Raw genomic sequence first — 22,970 nt, forward strand, 5'->3', positions numbered from 1 at the left:
TGGGGGGGTGAAAAAATTCCAAGTTCCACTAGAAAATAAGAAGGTAAAATTTAGGTCCCATAAGCTCTGACCTATTTTTTCTTTCCTTCTCCTCCCTCACTGTCATTTCCCCTGGTTTCTTACCATCCTCCTCCTCACTCTCTCTCCCTTCCTGCCCGCTGGTCTATTTCTATGTCCTCTCTTGAAGGTCTAGCAAGTTTTTCACCAGGGCCCTAATTTAGGTCCAGTGTTGACATTCCAATATATGCAGGACTCTGGTCCCAACATCGCTTATTCCGAGGCACTTGATGCCGTGCTTTACATCACAATGTTCCAACCTAAATCCCTGGAGTGAGCAGAGCCGCCCAGAGCCCGTGCAGAGTTTGCTTCGTTTGGGCAAATCTGCACACTCAAGGTGGCATCCACTCCAGGAGGCTCAGGAATCATGGAGAGAAAAGGTGTGTCTGTAGGGAGTGGAGTAGCCTGAGGCGTCCGGCTGCCCAGTAACATCCCCTCACTTCGGTTCAACAGGTTTGTTTTGAGCTCCTACTATATTCAAACACAGCACGAAGTGCTGGGGATACAGAAATCCAAAAGATGTGATCCTGCTCTCAAGAAGCCCACCATCTAGAGGAGGTAGCTGACCCCAAGAGAAATAACTTACTACACTAGAAAAGCTCTGAATTCCCCTAGTGCGTTGCTTTTCACACTTTAACGTGCACATGAATCCCCTGTGGTTCTTGTGAAAATGTCGATATGGATTCAGTGGGTCTGGGAGGGACCTGGGATTCTGCCTGTCTAACAGGCTGAGGCCCACCCTGCTGTTGCTAGCAAGGTCCTAGGGCTGGGTGTTAGCCGTGAAGAGGAAGCCTAGAGGGGCCCTGGCTGAGAAAGGCCCCAGGGAGCAATTAGAGGCTGCTTCTTCCACACTTCAGGAGCACGTGGCTTCCACTCAGGAAGTATAAACAGCAGCATACACAGAGCTTTTCCAGGCTTAGCCCATCCGACTAAGGCCGCCTATCACTAGGTTGCCACAAACCAACGGGACATTTTTCGACCATGGGCTGAGTGATGGGGTAGTTTCAGGAGGTAAATATTTGAAAGGGAAGCAGCAAACAATTGTTGAGGGTTGAGTGGGAGTAAGAGCACTCGTGTTCTTCTTGCGACAGCCTTCATTTCCCTTTTCTGTCTTCACTGGGAAAAGGAGTTTCTCAGCACACTGCAAATGCTGTAGCTCCCATAGCCCCTCCCCACATAAAGGTGACTGTACTTGTCAGAATTCCTAGGACACGCCACACACAGTACCTGTGCTCCGTACCTGCTTTAACAATCTTGAGCTGAAAACAATGGAAGTTGTATTCTGGTTTTGCTCTTTAAAGCCTGAGGCCAGATGCTAGGATCTATTCTGTACTTCCGAATCTCTACTTAGAAAACTTTTCCTTCTCCTTTCTTATAAAGGACTGCATCAAGAACACACTATGTGGAAAACCAGCACTATTTACAATAGCCAGGACCACGGAAGCATCGACAGATGAATGGATAAAGAAGATGTGGCACATATATACAATGGAATATTACTCAGCCATAAAAGGAAACGAAATTGAGTTATTTGTAGTGAGGTGAATGGACCTAGAGACTGTCACACAGAGTGAAGTAAGTCAGAAAGAGAAAAACAAACAACACCGTATGCTAACGCATATATATGGAATCTTAAAAAAAATGGTACTGATGAACCTAGTGGCAGAGCAAGAATAAATACGGAGACATAGAGAATGGACTTGAGGACATGGGGAGAGGGAGGAGGAAGCTGGGGCGAAGTGAGAGTAGCATCAACATATATACACTAACGAACGTAAAATAGATAGCTAGTGGGAAGCAGCAGCATAGCATAGGGAGATCAGCTCCGTGATTTGTGACCACCTAGAGGGGTGGGATAAGGAGGGTGAGAGGGAGACTCAAGAGGCAGGGGATATGGGGACATATGTATGCATATGGCTGATTCACTTTGTTGTACAACAGAAACTAACAGTACTGTGAAGCAATTATACTCCAATAAAAATCTATTAAAAAAAAATAATAGTATCTGCCCCTCATTTAAAAAAAAAGAAAAAAGAAATCAGTGCATTTCCAGGCCATGAGACTCCAGATGTATGCTACTGTATCAGCTTTCTATTACCATGGCTACTGCTGTGTAACAAAAAACCACAAGCCCTCATACGCAATATACTTATTGTTTGTGCATCTGGAGGTCAGCTAGTTGTCCTGACTGGGCAGCTGGGGTGACTGGGCTCTGCTCTGTGTGTCCCATCTTCCAACAGGCTCTCCCAGGCCTGTTTTCACCACAGTGGTGGAAGGTGCAAGAATGCAAGCAGAGAGATACAGTGACGTTTTTCAAGCCGATGTCTGCATTATGTCTGCTAAAATCCCTCTGTCAAAGAAAGTCACATGGCTGGGCCAGAATCAGAGTGGGAGGGGGCTCTGCAGGGTTACATGGGGAGGGCATGGTTACAGGGAAGGGAGAAAAACAGGGGCTATGAATGCAATCCATCTAGCACAGCCTTCACATGTAACAGTAACTTTCCAGTTCATAGTTAAGCTGATCCAACCATCTTCTCTTCTCTGCTCTGGGAAAGACAGAACAGCTGCAGAAAGTCCAGGGAAAACAAAGGCATCTGAGAGGAGGGAGAGCAACCAAGTATTTACTGACAATGCTCTATTCATAATCCACATTTAATTCAAATTCAAAAGGATGTATTGACAATCTGCCAGGTTTTAATAGCTCCACCTTTAAGTGGCATCTCTGCAGCAGTAGAAATATCAAGCTTTCTGCCTCTTTGAGAAGCAAGGGCCTGGGCTCACAAGGTAAACAAAGGGTAATGAAACAGCAAATGGCAGGGGGTCAAGTTGTTGGAAGGTGTCTAGCAGGATGCCACGGAAACACGGTTTCATTCTGGTCTCATTTAACATCTTCATTAATGATCTGGAAGAGGGAGTAAACAGCACATTAATTATAATCACAAGTGATACTAAATTGGGATTTGTTGCCTCCACCAAAGGAAGGGACTCTGAAAGACCAGGCAGGAGATGGATCCAGCTTGGAAAAGGTGAACAGCATCTAGGAAAACATCACTGCACGTGGCAGGGGACGGAACAAGTCATTTGGAAGCAATGAGGTTAAAAGTCAAGGAAGCTGCCTGAAATCTTTTCTGGGACAACCTAGGGTATTCACACATAAACCAAAGAGGTGGCATCAAGAAATTAGAGACAAGCAAGCTGGAGCAGGAGAGGGGAGAAAGACAACATAATTTGAATTATAAACTAGGGAGCTTGAAAATTTCCCCTTCACAGCTTCCTTCTCCTACTGGCACAGTAGCTCCCAAGGGCAGGGATTCGTGTTGATTTGTTTTCTGCTCTATCTCCAGCACCTGGAATTATGCCTGGGACATACAAGCCACTTAATAAACATATGCTGAATGAATGAATGAGGAATGGAGTGTAACTCCTGAAGAAAGAATCAAAAGAGGCTTTCTCTCCATAAGGCACAAACCAGTCAAAGATGGGTTTAAAAGAAAAACAAACAAAACAAACACTGGGGACTGGGAGGAAATGAACAAAGTGGAACTAAATAAAGGTCCCCAGAGAAGTGAGACCCTCTTGGCTTTATCATACAGTGCTAATAGTAGTCGCAGTAGTAATAGCTGTAATAGTGGTGATAAGTATCTTCACTGTTCTAAGTGCTTTGCATGAATTATCTCGTTGAATCATCACAAAACACAGAGGCATGTTCTATCATTGCCCCCATTTTATACATGAGGTACAGAAAGACTAAGTAACTTTTCCAAGGTCCACAGTGAGAGTGGTGGGACTTACATTGATGCAACCATATCCCGTGTTTTTTACTACTATATTACATTGCCTACCACACTGGCTTAAGGGAAAGGGGAGAGGTGGGAGAGAGAGAGGGAGGGCTAAAGGGAAGGGGAAGGAAAGGAAGAAAACCAAAAGGAAAAGTAAACAGAGTCAAAATAGGGCAGATGACTCCTCCCCACCTCCCATCAGGGAACAAAGCTCAGTGTGAGCATGAGACTGAAAACTTAATGCAGCTCTTCTCCCTGTAAGTGTTTCATGGTCTCTGCCCTAAATATCATCTAGTATTTAAAGACACATTTTTTTTTGGTACAAAATACCCCTTAATTCTAAACTGAGTACTTGATCTGGTGCTCAGTTGAAGAAACCATCTGTAGTTTTCCTTTATTTTCTTCTTTATTCTTCCATTTCTCAGCTCTCTTCTATGAAAGTAAAAAGTCTGGAAGTTTATGTTTTGCACATGTACTCATTATTTTTCTGTACATTATTCCTTATTTTCTGCACATTACTGCATGCCTCTGTCATTTGTACATATCAAGAGCTGAGGATGTAAAACCATATATACTGTACTTTATAGGTGATTTAAGGGACTTCCAAGGGTCATTATTTACAGGAATTGGTTTTTGTCCTACACTTTGACCTTAAAACAAAACCCCTTTGTCCTGTCCTCCTTTGAAACCACTCTACATTGCTTAATGTTTTTGCTCATGGTTCTAATTTTTAAATGATTGTCTTTGTTTTGTCTGATGTTTATTATGTGAATACTTGCAGGACATAAATTTGTCTTCTGTAATCACCAGCATCTATAGAGGCAACATGGTCTGAGGTGGGACAGATTGACGCTAAGGCAGAGACAAACCGTGATTGGAGACGGAATCCTGAAACAGCAAGAAACTGGGTCCAGCCCTCAAGGGACTCAAAGATGTTCTAGTTCCTGAATTTTGTCCTCTGCTTCTAGAATTTTATTCCCTAAATTTCTTCCTTCCTCCCTTCCTCCCTTCCTTCCTTCCCTTCTTTTTTGGCTGTTCAATTTGAGTTTCTGTCTCTTACAAACAATTCCTTAATAATGCAATGACCTGGGCTTCCCTGGTGGCGCAGTGGTTAAGAATCCACCTGCCAATGCAGGAGACACGGGTTTAAGCCCCGGTCCGCGAAGATCCCACATGCCGCAGAACAACTAAACCCGTGCGCCACAACTACTGAGCCTGCGCTCTAAAGCCCGCGAGCCACAACTACTGAAGTCCGTGTGCCTAGACCCCACGCTCCGCAACAAGAGAAGCCACTGCAATGAGAAGCCTGCGCACCGCAACGAAGAATAGCCCCCCCTCACCGCAACTAGAGAAAAGCCCACTCGAAAACCCAATGCAGCCATAAATAAATAAAGAAATAAAAATAATGCAATGACCTTAGGGTCTGTCTAATTTTAAAAGTCTGTGCTTTGATTCTGGGATTCTAATATTAACATTGATTGGAGGGGTCAATTTAGTGTTCTAAATTGTGCTCTGGGGGACAATGGAAAACCATTGTTCCAGATAATTCTCATGCTGTGTTCATCTAGAGAGAACTAAGAATCCACTCTAAGTTTGATGCCCAAGTAGTGATAAATATTCCAGTGAGAAGAATTTCTAAGGCTGATCGAAGGTGGTATAAAAAGTTGCTCTTTCAAAATAAAGATGACAATAGAAAAGCATTTTCCAAAGTGTGTTTCTGTTAGAATAGGGTGACCATATAATTCACTCTCCAAACTGGTACACTTTGAGGAATTAAAGTAGATGCCTTTAGCAATTATGCAAGGACAGCAGGTGTAAAATATGACTGGTCACACTATGTAAAATATGTCTCAACAAAGGGGGTTCCTTGACCTCAAAATTTTGGGAAGTCTGCATACTATATACTTTCTTCTTGAGAATCACAACACCCATACTATTAAAAGCTCTGAGTCCTATAGTAAAGAAACCCACTAAATGTCATCTAAACCAGCATTTCCCAACTGACTTGATTATGAAATCTTTATTTTCAATAATACCTTCTACCATCCTAGGGACTCAGTGTTCCATAGAACATACTTCAGAATATGTTGACCTTGAACATGTCTTATTCAATTATAGTGTAACCTGCTACCTCCTGAATCTAGAGGACACCAAAACAAAAATACCTTCCCACCAAGCTCCTATTTGCCTGAAATTTCTACCATTATTTCCTCCTTTAAGGACCTTTTAAAGGATATGCACATTGTAATGGGGTTAGGCATTATGTCATCTGGAAAGAATAACTCATTAGCTAGCTAAACATTAGTGATAATTAGTTTATCTGAATAGCCACTTACCACCCATAGTTTCTGAGCGAGAACGGGTCCCCCAGGAATTGTCTTCAAGGGAGGAATGGGAAAAAAAGGGTCTGGATCGGAGGACACTGGCCTGGCCTGTGCAGTATTTTAGTGGAAGGTTTGGTATTAATACGGTTCCCAACCTTTACTCCACCAAAGCTCACTTCTCTTTACTGGCTCCCCCATATCCCTAGTTTTAAAAGATGTTGCCTCCCAAATAAACTGAACTTACTCAGTAGTAGCATTTGTAACTTTATTGTCATTTTTCCCCTGCCGTTTACTTTCCTACTTCTGAGAAAGCTCCTTCCCAACTTCAACCATGAAGTTCTAGAAAGGGCTTCTCTGGTCTTTTAAAATCCCACCTCTCTGGACCTACTGACTAGTCTAGGGTGAGCCTCTGGGCCAAGCTGGGCCAATCAGGGAGCTTTCCTGGGATTGTTGACATTTGGATCAGAAGGAGAAAGTCTCAGTCCCCCTTGGGCTACCAAAGCTGTTGGATGTAGGCGTCGGAGCAGCCAGCTTCCAACCACACGGAAGAAGCCGGTCTTAGACCAGGGTTTCCCAACAACTATTGACAGTTTGAGTCAGATAATCCGTGGTTTTAGGGGGGCTATTCTGTGCATTGTAGAATGTATAGCAGCATCTTGGCCTCTACCCACTAGATGCCATGTAGCATCTCCCCACAGATATTGCCAAATGTCCCCTGGAGGGTAAAGTCACTCTCCACCGTTGGTCGAGAACGACCGATCTAGAGAATGAAGCCCATATTCAGAGAAGAGCACAGGTGAGAGCTAGGAAAATTTGAGAATGTCCTGGTGACATTTAAGGCACTGGTCCCAGCGGTCCCTGAGGCTCAGCACACCCCAGTTCTTCCTGTGGATTGATTTCATGAGCTAATTAATTCCACTTTTTTTCCCCCTAAGCTGGCTCAAGTTGAATTTCTCTAGTTGCACACAAGGGTGCTGTGTTCATCTATAATTTCCATTTGGATTTTTGACAAACTGAAAATAGCTCACTTTCTTGCTCTCTTCCTCCTGTCTCCCCCCAAACCAGGTTCACAATTACATTCAAACACAGCAAGAGTCAGGGTTCCCCTAACCCTGTCTTAGACTGAGAGCTTTGATGCATGAATGAGGACAGAGGTAGTAAAAGTGAACCCTACACTGGATCTAATATGCATGCAACTAAAACAGTTTCTTTTCCTTTCTTTCAGCAGCTAGCAGTAGAACTGGGTTTGCCTAAAGATAAATTTTTTAGGGGGATGAGGGCTGTGGGGGAAGGGAAGTGTTTTTTTTTTTTTTTTTTTCTTCAATAGTGGGAATAAGCAAGGCAAAAAATAGAATAGAAAGCTGATGTCTTAGTGTCATAGCAAGCCTTTCTCTGGAGCTCTTACAAGCTGCAGGGAATTTGGCACCAAAGCCAGTGACCATATGCCTGCTGGGCCTGAGGAAAAGATGTGCCCTGTCCTGCCAGCTCAGAGCTACACAGACACTGCCTTTTGAGCCACCAGGCCCTGGACCTCTTGCTCTAGGACTGAGCCCCCTGACAGCTCCCCCCCAACCAAAGTGCACAGGCCAATGCAAGGTAGAGCTTTCATAGGCCCAGCTTCACCCCAGCTTTGGAGCTGGGAGCAGAGTACCTAGAACGGGGCAGGGGCTGGTACTCAGGCAGGACACATCAGGATAGCCATAAGGTTGTTAAACTATTGGAACGTTTCCACATTGGTGGGTAAATTGATGCTATCCTGAGCCAACTGGGCAAACGTTTCCCAAACTTGATGCTCCAGGAACTAAAGGGTTAATCCCACACAGCAGGTGGCCCAGGACTCAGCTTCTGAGCAAGCCTGCTTCTATTCTGATTGGTTGGTGCTGGTGCCTTTCTGGTTGTTATATATTTTAATATTAACACTGAAAGGGAAAACTGAATCCTGGGGGAAACGGATGGGAGGGTGGCAAAGATTTCATTTATTTCCACATTCTGCTTTGGAATGATCCCGCATTGTTGCTTATTCTCTAGGAATGCATTTATTCTGAAAGCATTTTGGACTTGCACTTGAAGATGAAGCAGCCTTGGCTCCTGCTGAAGACATTCACGGTCCAGCAGGGGAGAGAAGACATGCACAGTAGGTAGAGAGCGCACAGGTGATGCAGAAGGTGCTCTAGCTGGAAGGCTGCTGGGACTCAGCTGACACAATACCTTCATTTCTTCTGGAGGTTGTGAGCTTTCTGTGGTTTCCCGGGAGGAATGGGAAAAAAGGGGTCTGGATCGGAGGACACTGGCCTGGCCTGTGCAGTATTTTAGTGGAGGGTTTGGTATTAATACGGTTCCCAACCTTTACTCCACCAAAACTCATTTCTCTTTACTGGCTCCCCCATATCCTTAGTTTTAAATGATGTTGCCTCCCAAATAAACTGATTGGCAGTGTGCATCTGCACTCTCTTTTGGTCCTTCCTGATGGGCGCTGGTAGGAATTTGGCTTACCTCCTACCACGGAAGAAGCACACCATCATCCAGGCCATATCCAGGCTCTGCTGCCACCCACTGAGCCACCAAAGCCACGTGTTTGCCACGGGACTGATGCCATCAAACAGAGTTAAATTTAAACTGGAGGGGGGGTTCTGTTGTAGCTATTTCCTTGGATTACTTTTAATCTTTCTAATTTAGGCATGACAAAGGAGAGAAGCTCCAGCATCCCTCCTTAATTCAACTTACTCTCAGGTCAAGGGGAAATAAACCAACCATTTAAAAATGTCTCCTCTTGAGAAGGCAAAGGAAAAGGCTACGGAAAATGGTGAGCTGAGTTCGTTCTGGTCAAAATATAAGAAAGACCCCCAAATGACCCCTTCAGTAAATATTCTCTCCCCTTCTTCCTATATCTATTTGTCCTTCCACAATATCACCCCATCCCTCTGCCATCCTGGCCCCATTAAAGCAGGATCCTATGCTCATGCAACAGTCAACTATTAACTGATAAGGCTTAACAACTCCCAGTAGGTATTTGCATTTTAATAGAGAATTATTGAAGACCAAAAACTTTCAGAGTCCAAAAGAACAAAGCACCAAGTTAGAGACTGTGAGGTAGATATTTGGGAGAGCAGAAAATTGTCCAGGTTACTCTCAAGTTTAACATGTTTATTTTGTCCCCTTCACAAGGGACATTTGTCAAACCCCCTTCCTGTGTTCTCCCCTCTGATCCCCACTCCCACCCCATCTCTACAAATACATTAGCCATGGGGTACCTGAGAGAGAGAACCGTCTTTTATTTAGTGAAAATTCTGATAAACCATTCTGGTTACGGAAGGCTAGCACTCAGGGTGGGGGGGAGTGAATTGCTTGGCTTAGGAAGATATAAAGACAGGGTGGCTGGGTTGGAGGCTATCCTCTAAAATGGAGGAAATAAGAAAAAAGAGATGTAAAAAAGAAACACATGGAGAATATGGGGAGAGATCATGTCTTCATATGGAAGACTGGCCAGTAAGAAGTTCATGGTACAAGAAAGACCAATGGACTTAATAGGGATGTTTAATGTTTAATTTTAAGTTGGGGTGTGTATGTATGCATATGCACTTGCATGTGCTACACTGAGTTAAAAAGCAGCCCCCATACCCTCAAAATTTCAGTAAAAGTTTGCTATGCCTGTGTCAACATGCGATTTTAGGGAAGTGCATGTACTTGAGTAAGCAGTACTGGCTGCAATCCCAGATAAACCCCGAAACAATGAACCTGAACACAACACGTCTTCATTTCTCACCCTGGCCACAATGAGGACACGGCATTTGAAACACATGGCCTCCAAGGTCAAGGACCTGCATGATGTTAAGAATGACACCGATCGGGCAATGTGGAAAAGGAACAGCATAGAGGACAAAGAATGGAGATTGAGAATCAAATGGAAGCAGGAAACTGAAGCCAGAGGTGACTGGGAGGAACTTAAAGTCACAGAGAATAGTATGGTTTGTTGGGAGGGATGCTGATTTCTGGCAAAAGTGAGATAGGAATTTGAGTTGATCTTTAAATCTTTAAAGACAAGGCGATTGCAGGCTGAGAGAATCGGGGACATCTAGATCGCTGACATTTAGTCACTCTGAGATAGGGGTACCTGCCCTTCCCCCAGTGGTATTTCCAATATGTGCCTGTTTCAATCTTCTGGCCATCCTTAGCATGGACATGGAAAGAATCAATTAATTTTCCAGGAAAAATGGGAAGTCAAGTCCATTGTTTCCACTCTTAGACAGAAGACCATGAAAAAGCTCAGGCTAACAAGCCGTCGGGCCTGAGGTGGTCAGAGCAGCAGCACCCTTGAGTGGTGACGCTAGGGTTGTTTTCAGTAATGGGACACAGGATGGGCCATAGCACCACCCAATGGGGAACTCTGCTTTCAGTTCAGGTCCCAAGTAAAAAGAGACTCTTCCCACCAAAGGGGTGCAAAATCCTGCTCACACGATTACAGATAGTGTTTGGGAAACAGTGACTAGACCTCAGAGAGGGAGAGAAGTGCGTGGTTAGCACCCTCAAAGGTGCAGCCACAATATAAACGTTAATGTGAAAACTATGCAGGACTTCAAAGGGATCTGCCTGGCTGCAGAAACCACGGCTGACACAGGTCGACTTGAGAGGACTCATGGCCAACAGAGAGAGGGCTCAGAATAGAGACAGAGTCACAGGCCCAAGAACCTAGACCAAAAATTTACAAAAAGGACAGGAGAGAGGCCAAGCCTCCCTAGACAATATACATAGAGGGGATTTTGAACATTGTGGATGCCAACGCCAAGAACTTTCTGCAAATAGCAGTGAGGCCACAGGAGTGGCTGCCCTAAGATCTATCATTCCTCCTCCTCCTGCTCTGCTCTACCTCCCACAAGCCGTCTGTGTTAAGAGGGTGAGAGATGGGCTGACCCTGCAGCTGCATTTCCCAGGCTGCCCTGGGCTCAGCCACGGGGAGGCAGTCGTGGGAGACTGGAGCTGGAGGAGGGAGAAGCAGGGACTTCCTCTAGCAAGGGCTGTGTCTGAGCTGCCAGCTCCTGCCGGCTAGGCCTGTGGCGGTTCCTGTGTCTCCAGGTGACCCCGGCCCCTGGGCTCCAGCAACGCTGCCTTCCCCCTTTGTCCCTCCAGCTCAGAGGCGGCAGTGGCTTTCTGCTGTTGCAAATCTCTGGGCCACCTCGATCTCCCATTTGTCTTCTTAACATTTCCATCACCCGTGTAACCAATTCCCCACATTAAACTCCCTCTGTTTTAAATATCCAGAAGCTTTCCGCTGTCCTGGTTAGAAACTGGCCAATATAGCCCTGAAATAGGAAATATCATCATGCAGAACAATAGGGGGATGAGACGTTGTGGGCACAACCATGAAGAAGTGGAACACAGGCCGAGGACATACACCCCACTGGTTAAGGACCCCATCCCAACCTAGAGAGAGGGTACTGGAGGGTAACACTGGAAGGCTGGTGATGCTTAAGCAAACATTTAGTGAAGTGTTTGAACACAGTTTTCATTCCAGTGTGTGGATTCAGTGATTCTCCCCTAATCTTTTTGTAATCTTAATGAATGTGGGCTCTATGAGATCAAAATTTTTGATTTGGAAATAATTTTACGCACAGAAAAATGGCAAACATAAGAATAGGACAAGGAACACCCATGAGCCCTATCCCCAGATTGACACATTGCTGGCATTTTATTCATATGCATTATAATTTACTCCCTCTCATATATAAAACACATGTGATTATTTTAATTATACAACCATACTATATAATTACATAATACTTTTCTGAACATTTGAGAGTAGGTTGCCTACATCATGGCCTGTTACCTCTAATTACTTCAGTGTGTATTTCCTAAGAATTGGGATATTCTAAATCACCATAACACAGTTATCAACCTCAGTGAATTTAACTCTTATCTAATGTGTTTAGGGTATTCCAACTGATAATTGACCCAATGATGTCAATTGACCTAATACTGTTCTTTAAACAATTTTTTTTAAAATTTTTATTTATTTGTTTATTTACTTATGGCTTGTGTTGGGTCTTCGTTTCTATGCGAGGGCTTTCTCCAGTTGCGGCAAGCAGGGGCCACTCTTCATCGCGGTGCGCGGGCCTCTCACTATCGTGGCCTCTCTTGTTGCGGAGCACAGGCTCCAGACGCGCAGGCTCAGTAATTGTGGCTCACGGGCCTAGCTGCTCCGCAGCATGTGGGATCTTTCCAGACCAGGGCTCGAACCCGTGTCCCCTGCATTGGCAGGCAGATTCTCAACCACTGCGCCACCAGGGAAGCCCTAATACTGTTCTTTATAGCATTTTTTTCCCCAGTTCAGCCTTTCTTTGTATTTTATGACACTGACACTTTTGAAGACTATAGTGCTTCTCTCTCTCCCTCTCTCTCTTTCAATAGAACTTTCCTCATTTGGGATTGGTCTGATATTTCCTCATAGTTATATTCAGGTTAGGCATTCCCGACCAGAATACATCATTGATGTGTCCTTCTCAATGAATGACATTTGAAAGCACACACCATCTCTCTGGCCCTCATGGGTGATATCAATTTTTATCATTTGGTCGAGGTGTTGTGTGATTTCTGCACTGAATAGTTACTGTTCTTTCCTTGGCAAATGGTGACCAGTCTCTAGAGAGACACTTAAGGACATGCAGATCTCCTGTTCCTTGTGAAAATTACCTCCTAGATTTAATCTATTGGTGATTCTTGCCTAAGCCAATCTTTATTATGATAGTAATAAAATGGTAATTTCCCACTTCAGCACTCCCTGCCCACTGGCTGGTGAGAATTTGGCATTTTACTATAAGCAAGAGCCTTCCCTTCTCCCTTGTGTGTTTGTTTATCTACCTATTATTACTATGGATTCATTGATTTCTATTTTTTCAATAGTTTATAATTCACTGTTTTCCTTAATTATTTGATATTCACATTATCCCAGATTTTGCTGGTGGGAACCCTTTCAAGCAGGCTCTTGGGTCCTCCCTACATGCACTCATCATTTTTTTAAGCACCTCCTTACGCTCTAGTATTCATTAGAAGATGTCTGAGGCTCATCTTGTACTTCCCAGGGGAGGGATTTTTGTATGTTTTGTTCATTGGTATCTCTAGTACTGAGAACCATGCCTGATCATAATAGGTGCTCAATAAATATACATTGATTGTTTGAATAAGGTTCTGAATTAAAACCCTCTTCAGGTACTAAGACAGATAACTGGGCTGGGCAAAACCTAAATGTTAAAGTTAAGATTTTGGTGGCCAAAAGCCTTTGAAAACGTTTAAACCCTGTAACCTACTAATTCTATTTCTAGGAATCATTCCTAAAAGGAATAATCTGAAATTAATATAAAATGTGATTGCACAATGATGTGAATATAGTATTATTTGCACAAGGAGAATTTAGACACAATGTCCAGAACTGGGAGAATGGTTAGGTAAATCTATGCCACCTCTACATGCTGTCATATAAAGCAGCCATTAGAAGTTAGATTTCTGGAAATGTATTAATCATGTTATAAAATGCTTTTGCTCTGATATCAAGTGGAAAAGAAGAGTCCAAAACTGAATAAATAGTATACCTGAAACCTATTAAAATATACATACAAGAAAAATCAGAAGAAAATATAGAAAAAAATTTAGGGGGAATTGCCTCTGTGTGGTAGGATTATGTGTTTTTCTTCTTTTTACTTTCTTTTGCATTTCCAATTTTTCTACAATATGCCTGCATTTCTTTTATAACTAGAAAAGTTAATTTTTTGAGAAGCAAAAAAACATTAATGTGCCTAATGAGTAACAAGCTAAGTGGTATCCCTCATGTTTGCTTTGTGCGCTACATGTTTCAAAACCAGTCCCATGTTCTGAAAAGTACTTCTGACCAAACAAAATAGACGAGTGTAGAACAGTTTCAAGACCTTATCAAATGAGATCCTCTACCTGGAACACTGCACCAGGCTTCTTCTATTTGTCAACATCTTGTCTGTCCTTCAAGGTGTCTTCCTTTGATTTCTTGCAGAAGTAGACCCTAAGACAAGGGCTTGGGTGCAGGTGTCTTCCTTGAAAGAGGAGAGTGATAAGATGTGCGTTAATGAGCAGTTTACTACTGAGAGTAACCTGGGGCTCAGTCCCCAAGGGGGTCATCTGAGGAACTTTGAAAATGTGCCACAGAGTTATTCCACCTTCCAGGATGGGGAAGCTGGGGTATGGATTCCTTAGCTCCTATCTCACGCTGGCTGAGGGTTGCCCCTGGGGTCATTAACTCTGACACTTGCAGGCTCCCCTGCAAGGAGACAGAGCAAACTTTGATGACCCTGGAGAAAGCCTCAAGCAGAGAAGCAGAGAGTCCCTTGAGGTGAGAAGCTTGCAGGCTGCCCCCCACAGCTGCTGGTGAGCTCAAAGGTGGTCCTGGTATGAACTGGGGTGAGGCATCAACAGCACCTGCTACAGTGCCCCAGTTCTGATTTATCCCCACACCAAAGAAGATTTCAAGTCTGTCATAAAAGCATCAATCTCTTCCTTCATCAGTACTTCCATAGCCCTTTTCTTTATGATGCCAGTACTTTCTGTGTGAGCATAGGTACCTCTTTAGGCATCAGTTTCTTCACCTGTAAAATGGGGATGATAGTAGTTCCTGTGGTAGATTACAAAAATGTCTACTATGATTCTTTACTGCTCTGGCATCCCTGCCCTTCACAGAATAACTCTGCAGCTCCTCTCTTTAAGAGGTGGAGCCTCTCCCCCATTCCCTGAATCTAGGTTACCCTTGCAAATTTGCTTTGGCCAAGTGCAGATGAAGCAGAATTGACTGTGTGCCAGTTTCGAGATTCGTCCTCTAGAGGTCTGTGTGCTTCCACGTGCTTCTTGGAATCCTGCCTCTGCCATGAGAATAAGCAAGAGCTAGCCTGCTGGAGGAGGAGAGACAGAGTAAAATGGAAGCAAAGTGTCTCATCTGAGACCTTCTCAGACCAGCCAGCCCCCAGCCACCCAGATGCATGGGAGAACTCAGCCAAGGTGCCTTGGCCAACAGCCCGCTGCCCCAGAAGCAGAAGCTCCCAGCCAATGCTCAGACTTGTGAGCAAAAATAAATGTTGTTGCATGCCACTGAGGTTTTATGGTTGTTACACAGCCTTTTATGGTAACAGGTAACTGATACAGCATTGATTTCCTTAAGGATTAAAGATATATATAAACACTGCAGGATTTTGCACAGGGCCAGGACCATGATACCCTTTCCTCAAATGTTAATTATTATTGTTATAAAACTATCGCACTATCACAGAGTACCATGTTTTCAAATTATTTATATATATGTCGGTTTCTCTTACTAAACTAGGGGCTCCTGGATGATAGGAAACCAGATCCAATTCATCCCTGATGACATAGTTCCCTACACTCAGGGACCCATAATTTAGTAGGGGGACAGATGTGTACAGAAAGTCGGCTGTGGGGGCTAGAGGTAGCAAAAGTCCAAAAGTGCTGAACGCAGAGCTGAGCACAGAGAAGATGCCCCTTGACGATAAAATAAATAATGAAAACCAAGCATCTCCAACGTCAGGGCATTTTTATGCAAGGTGAGATTTGTAAGGACTGGGCCAGCCCTCACCTCCACCTCACAGAAGCACAGCCAAGGCAATGATGAGCTTATTTGGTGGTTTTACAGCTAAATATGGCTGCGGCTCACGCTTTCAAGCTCTGTCTTCCTCCAGAGACCAACCATCACATGATGAAAAAACTAATTAGAGCAAGCATGATGCCCAGAATAAGCAGCCTATTAAGGAAAGTTGAGTCGAATGCAAAAAGACATCTATTATAAATATAGTCTCAATAAGTATTTATTTGTGTGTGTGTGTTTTCCCCCCGACTTTTCTAAGGGAGTTTATTGTTTGAGAAAAGTCCTGGGAAAAAATAAGAATATTTTTACGATTTGACTCCTGGTCCCCAGAGAGCTCCTCTCTGGGGCTAGCAGGCCGCATGCAGCCAGGTCCCGGCAGGAACACGCAGGCAGCACGCGCTGAGCCTGGAGAGCAGGTTAACACAGCCTCAGACAGATTCATCTTCATTTCATGTCCTCGACAGCCTCTCAACTTAGGTCAAGTCCATGGCGAGCCAAAGGATTTTATTAGAGGCAGGAAGAAGTGGTGGAGAGCATGTGAACTAACTCGGATTCCATTCCCAATTCCATGACCCACAGGCCCGGGGACCTTGACCTAGTTACTTAATTTCTCTGAGTCTCAATTCCCTCATCTGTAAAATAGGGATAATAAGAGTCACCTTGCTGGGCAGGTATGAAGAACAGAGAAGACACATGAAGTGTCTGGCTCTTCGTGGCAGGAGTTTAGGGGCAGGATAGCCTCATGGTTAAGCAATTGGGCTGGAGAGCCAGATGGCCTGTGTTTATACCAGCACTGCCACTTGCTAATGGTCCTCAACCTCTCTGTGCATCAGATTCTATAAAATTTGTAAAGTGGGGGAAATTACCGCTAGCTCTTAAGGTTGTCATGAGGATTAATTGAGTTTGAATATGTAAAGTCCTTAGAACAGTATCTGGTACATGGCAAGCGCTCAGTGTTAGCTATTATTGTTCTTCAAATCGAATTATTAATAGAAATCTCTGATGACCAGAGACCTCCTAATCATCTCACTTTAGTCCAGATATCAGCTGCAATAAATACATTAGCTCCTACACACAAATGGCAAGAGTGGATTTAAGCAAATCATAACTTAGTGAGTCACAATTCCAGTTTATAAGCAGAGAAACACAATTCAATTTTATAGGCAGCTGGGCTGCTAATTAAGAAGAAGCCCTTAATTACAGCACCTGATGTAGGAGATCTGTCTTGTGCTCACTCGCCTTATTTTGCCCACCTCTCCTCCCTCTATCTATCATTCATCTATTTCTCTGCATTTTATTTATTTCCCTGTCTCCTCAGAGGAGAGGGTAGGTCAGTTGTCTAGAGACCTAAATTCTAAAACTGCTCCCTGGCTCTGGAATTCACACATCTCGGCTTGAAGTAAGAACGGTGCTCAACTCACCAAGCTGGGGCTCTGAGGATAATGCAGGCAGATGTGAAGCAGCCACAGGAGTTTGGGGGAGCTGAGAAAATGGCCCATAGGGTTGACCCAAGGGAAATGAAAACCTATGTCCATATGAAAATCTGTATGCAGATATTTAGAGTGGCTTGATTCATAAACAAACAAACCTGGAAACAACCCAAATGTCCTTCAACTGTGAATGGATAAACAAACCGTGGTACATGCACACAATTGAATACTGTTCAGCTATAACAAAGAACAAGCCACCGGTACAGGCACATCATGGGTGCATCTCAAATGCATTAGCTGAGTAAAAGGAGGCAGACTCAAAAGGCTACAGAGTGTAATGTTTCATTAATACAACTTTCTGAAAAAGGCAAAACTATGGAGCCCGAAAACAGATCAGTGATTGCTAGGGCCTGGGGATGGGGGAGGGGAGTCAGCATCAAAGGGCCTTAGGGAATTTGGAGAAGGACTGGGAATGTTCTATACCTTGATTGTGGTGATTACACAGCACATGTGTTTGTCAAAACTCATAGAACTCTACATCAGAATAGCTACATTTTCCTGCATGTAAATTACACCTCAGTAAACCTAGCTTTACATTTAAATGGTCCATTGGGACCATGAAGCAGCAGACTAAAGGACCTTGGCACTTTCCAACGTCAAACAAATAACTGCTATTTTTTCCTGCCTTATATTTTTATTTTATGCATTTCTTGACATCCTTGTTAGCCGTTGAAATATGCATTTTTGAAAGCGGGGGCAATTAATCTCATCAAATGTAATAACTTTAGGATTAAAAAAACGGCTTTTCCAAATTAAATTAGCCTTGCAGGAAGAATCAGATATGAATTCCATTGGGCAAGACATGTTAACAGCCACTACGCATGTCAGATGATGCATAGGATGGGATGTGCGTTTTTCAGACTCTGGAGAAGAGGGGACAACTTGTTTTGCCCAAATGATTCTTATCTGACCTCAATGCACAATGAACTCAGGGAAGCTGTTCCTACAAAATTAGGGCACAGCTGAATATAGACACGTGCCAGATGGGTATTCCCAGAAGAACAGCTTTGTCCAAGTGAAAGAATGACAACGTAGATAACAATCCAAGAATTCACAGTTTGAGATCCCTCAAACTGCCCAGGATCTAGCGTTGCAGAACGAGACCTGGCTTTCACAGTTCATCACAGAAGTATAAACGAGGGTGGATTGATTGTCGTGAGCTTTTTCCACCATGGAAGTGAATTTTGTCAGCTTAAAACACACTGCACTGATGAATCATTAGTGCCAGCTTTTCATAGAACACGAGAGTGCCAAAAACTATCAGTGGATAAAGGAGTAACCTGAGTCTGGGTGGGGCGGGGACCGGCACAGTGACAAGAGCCAACGAGTGTTAAGTATTTGCTGAGCCCGGACCTACATGACCTGGACTCGTCCCATCACGACCTCCAAGGAAGATGTTGCTATCACCACTTTACAGACAGGAGATGAGAGCTTAGAGAAGGTGAAGCCACTTGCTCTTAACCATTTTATATTTTCAAATGCAAATGTTCCGTGACTCCACAGTGAGTGGAAATGGTGATTTCTGAAGTAAATTCAGACAGAGGTGGGTTGAAGCAAGAGGACAGAAAATAAAATCATAAAGAAGTGGGCAATAACGTGCTGGTAAGTGTTTAACAACTGGCTCTGGGGTAGGGAGGGCTGGGTTATAGCTACTCTACCATGGCCAAGTTGAAACTATCCATGTGACATCAACCAGCTGGCAAATTTCCTGACAATTCAACAGTTAACCATCCTGAGAGTTGCTAGTGGGGAAATCTGGGGTGAAAAATATCAGCTCAGAGAAAGCCTCAAGAAGTCCCTGAGTGAACTGGAATGTGGGGATGGGAACAGCAGAATAGGAAAGAGACAGAAGGATGTGGAGGAAATAATAAAGGAAGACAGAATTCAGGGCACAGATCTGAGACCTGCTGAGGAAGATGGAGGTCCACTGGGTGTTTAAAGAAGCCAGAGAAGCCCCAAATCTGTCCATGGCCCTCTGCCCCATGGCCCCTGAGGTTAAGCTAGGGGGGCACCGGGGAACTGAGCAGAAGCCTCTGTTTGAGGAAAGGCCAGGAACACAGTGATCCCTGGTCAGAGTTTACAGAAGGGATCTGTGGAACAGAAAAAGGGCTGAGTTGCTGCTGAGAAGAAGAAATGCTGATTTCCGGTGACCACATTATCAAACTTGCTCAGATGTCCGAGCATAAAGTAGCAACGATCATGAGTTCCTCTGATGGGCAATGTCACGCATGTCATGAGTTCCTCTGATGGGCAATATCACGCATATCACACACTAGGCACTGCGCCACTTCTAAAGGAAAACGCCATCATTTCTTGCTGCTCATAGATCTTTCTTCTGAATACGTGATGCCAACAGTTCTTCCTATCATGTAGTCTCTGACTCTTGCTGATAGATTCTGACCTTACTTTTCATCCTCCCACTTGCAGCCTCACCATGCCCTTCAGGCTTGATGGGCACATAGTCTTTCCCCCGATACACGGGGCTTCCTGTTGGAGTCTCCCCACATCCACACTCATGGCAGTTTTAAAACAATGCTGCAAAATCTTTGACACTCCTTCCTTCCAGAGGTGGGATCTGTGTCCCTGCCTCTTGAATCTGGGTAGGCTTGGACCAATAGGATAGGGTGGAAGGGCTGCTATATGGTTCTGAGACTGGGTCATAAATGGCCATGCAGCCCTGGGTTGCCTAGCAAGAAAACCAATTATCCTGAGGCCACCTTGAGAGAAAAACCACACATAGGCACTCCAGCGGACAGTCCCAGCTGAGCTGAGCCTTTCATCCCACTTGCCAAGCCACCAGACATGTGAGTAAAGCCGACTTGTACCCTCCTGGCCAGCCCAGCCTCCAGCCGAATGTTGCCGAGTGATCTTACATGATGCCACATGGGGCACTGTTGCTGACCCCTGCCTAAATTCCTCACACACAAAATCATGAGATATAATAAAATGATTGCTATGTGTTCAGGATAGTTTGTTATAAGCAATGGATAACTAGAACACCCCACTCACTCCCAGGCTTTTCATGCTTCCCTCTTTGAAGAGCCTCTGGGCAAACAGTGCATCTAGTCTTAACCCCTGAACAGTTGAGAAGGTTCTTTGAATAGCACCATGAAATATTGCTTTACTTAGTTCCATCATATGAACCAAGAACAATTTTAGTAGCCTAGATATGACATGAGTACATGTGTGCAATAAAAAAGCACAGCTTTCAGCACACTCTTCCTTGAAAAATCAGTCTCTGGACTTACGGACTATCAGATATTTCTAAAATGTCCTGATAATATTTGTTTGCTACTTGTTTATTCACTTGTTTGTGAACTGGCGCTTATCAGAGAAGTAGAAGCAGCTTCCAAAGATTCATGGGCAATCTAAGCAAAAAATTTCTATCCATTTATGTGACTTCTCTCCTCTTGAACTGGAGAAAAACATTCTTCAAATTGAGGAACAAAACATGTCTATCACAATTCACAAAAAAAGGAAGAATAAATTGAGAATCACCCCCTTCAAACCTATGTCAGTCCAACTAAATAACTGATACATGAACACGTATCAAATTAGTTACCCAACTAGTGTATAGTTTGCATTTTCCCATTCATTCCACAGTATTTATTGAGCACATAACACATACCAAGCACCATACTGGACTCTAGGAACACAGAGATGAAGTTGAAAAAATAGCAGAACTTAGGAGCTTATAGTCTTGTGAAGGACACAAACACATAAACAATACCTTAATTTTGTGATGATAAATGCAAATGTTTGTTTTGATATTTCTGGAATTGAAATGGGCCTTTACAATCAATGCCAATCTTTACTTTCCTACAAGCTGCCGGGCAGAAGAGTGAATTGTCACCAGCTGGGGTAACACAAGTGAGAAGGCTCGAGCACAGGAGTATTTAGTGACGCACAGTGAGTATGTTACCCTTTTCTCACCTTTATTTGCATCGGTGATAAAATTTTAACTAACTTTGGATTCCTAATTGTTGCTTAAGTGTCTTCCAAAAAACTATTTTATGATGAAGAATTAAAACAAACAAAATTGAACAAACAAATTCCTCTCTTCAACAAGCAATGCAATGAAAGACAGTAGAAACGACCAAGTCTCTCAGTAATAGCTGATAGAACTTACAAACCTGGGAGACGCAGGTGTAACCAACTCACACACCGTGAAGGACTATCACTCAGGCTTTAGAAGTCTCTCTGTTTAAAGCTTCCTCTCACTTAAAGAGAAACCATTTAACTTCCAGCAATACATCATTTAATTAAATGGCAACCAAGACTCTGAGTTTAACCAAATAAGAAACAATGACAAAACTTTGATAATCTTTAATATACTTCCATACTTAATGATCTTAACTAAGGATGCTAAAGGGGTCACTATCACCAGCACAGATTACAAAATGATCATGATATAAACCGTGATGCCATGCAAACTGCAGGTGAGGAGATGTGATTCAGAAGGACCCTTAGATTCTCATTATGTTGAAGACTTAAACTCTGTAATACTAAACAAAAAAAGTAAAATGTAATTATCTGGATAAGTTTGGCAGTTTAAAAAATGTAGATTGATGTAGATTAATAGTCTTTTAAGAAATGTATTACTAAATAAATATGCCATCTTAAAATCAATAGTGTCTTAAAATCAAGATGATATTATACCATCAAATGTGTTTATAATTATAATATATTGTCAAATGTGCTATGTAGTCTTAAAGTATTTTGTCTGATTGTCCTCATTAGTATAATTATATTTATCAGAAAATGTGTCACACTAGTTGATTAGGAAGATAAGGTCACAGGTAAAAGGGTAAAGGACTATGGGACATGACAAAGGGAGTGGTAAATTTTATTTGAAACAGGAGATGAAGGAAAGTAATTGGCTTTCTGAAATGTTGATTTTTTTTAAGTTTGTCTTTACAGATAGGTACATTTTTGTCATAGGAGTAATGAGAGTTTAAATTAGAGGAAAATTATACGAATGAACAAAAATATTTGGCTTATTCAGGAAATTCTGAGTAATTCAATGGCTAGAGTTTAGGCTTTATGAGGATGGAGACAGAAAAAGTACACTGGCTGGAGCGGCTGGGCCTTATGAAGGATCTCGTGTTTTACTCTATCCTGTACACACGACAGGATCACAAAAAGATTTAAATAGGAAAGTCTCATGAGCAAATGTATTTGTTTAAAAAAAAACTGCAATAGCTGTACAGAAAATGAATGGGAAGAGAATGAGGCTGGAGGGAGGGAGGCCAATTGGAGGCTGTTACAATATTCCCCCAGGAGAGATGATAAGGGCGTTAACCAGGTAAGTGGCTCTACGTACAAATGGCTGAGGGAAGTGACTCCCTTGGGTCTCATCCTGTTGTATTCCCATATTCCTCACCATAATCTTGAGTTCTGTGTGCAGGGCCAGAGCAGACAAGAAGGGGAAATGTACCACTGGAGATAAAGAAGATAAAATAGAAAAAGTATATGAATCCAGAAATTTAGTCTTTGGAGAGAAAATTCCCCTTTTTAATTCATTTTGATTTCTTGTATGGGCAAAAGTTACCAGAAGTTGATAAGAATTTAGCTACTGAAGCCATTTCCTCAGGGATGGTATGGATGGGGAAGTGTCTTTTTTATTATACGATTGAGTTAAGCTGCTAAGGTCCAGTGATCTTCCTGCTATATTTTGCAATGGCAAAATAATTACTAAAGTTGTAAAAAA

At 43.1% G+C, this 22,970-nt stretch overlaps 1 long non-coding RNA gene across 2 annotated transcripts in view; it reads right to left on the bottom strand.

The window, feature by feature from the left end:
* Positions 1–2: 2 nt before the first annotated feature.
* The window catches only part of LOC309627353, a 54,367-nt gene continuing 31,399 nt past the window's right edge, over positions 3–22,970 (bottom strand). Inside the window, exons 2-3 of one of the 2 annotated variants that reach the window (XR_014243696.1) lie at positions 14,096–14,210; positions 3–2,959 (exon numbers count right to left, since the gene is read on the bottom strand). This is a non-coding gene — a long non-coding RNA (uncharacterized lncRNA). Of the gene's footprint in view, positions 2,960–14,095; positions 14,215–22,970 lie in introns of both variants that reach the window. The other variant, XR_014243697.1, reaches the window with a different exon arrangement.

Source organism: Balaenoptera borealis (genome assembly GCF_965194805.1).
Source record: "Balaenoptera borealis genome assembly, chromosome: 4".
In the NCBI taxonomy this organism is placed as follows: Eukaryota; Metazoa; Chordata; class Mammalia; order Artiodactyla; family Balaenopteridae; genus Balaenoptera; species Balaenoptera borealis.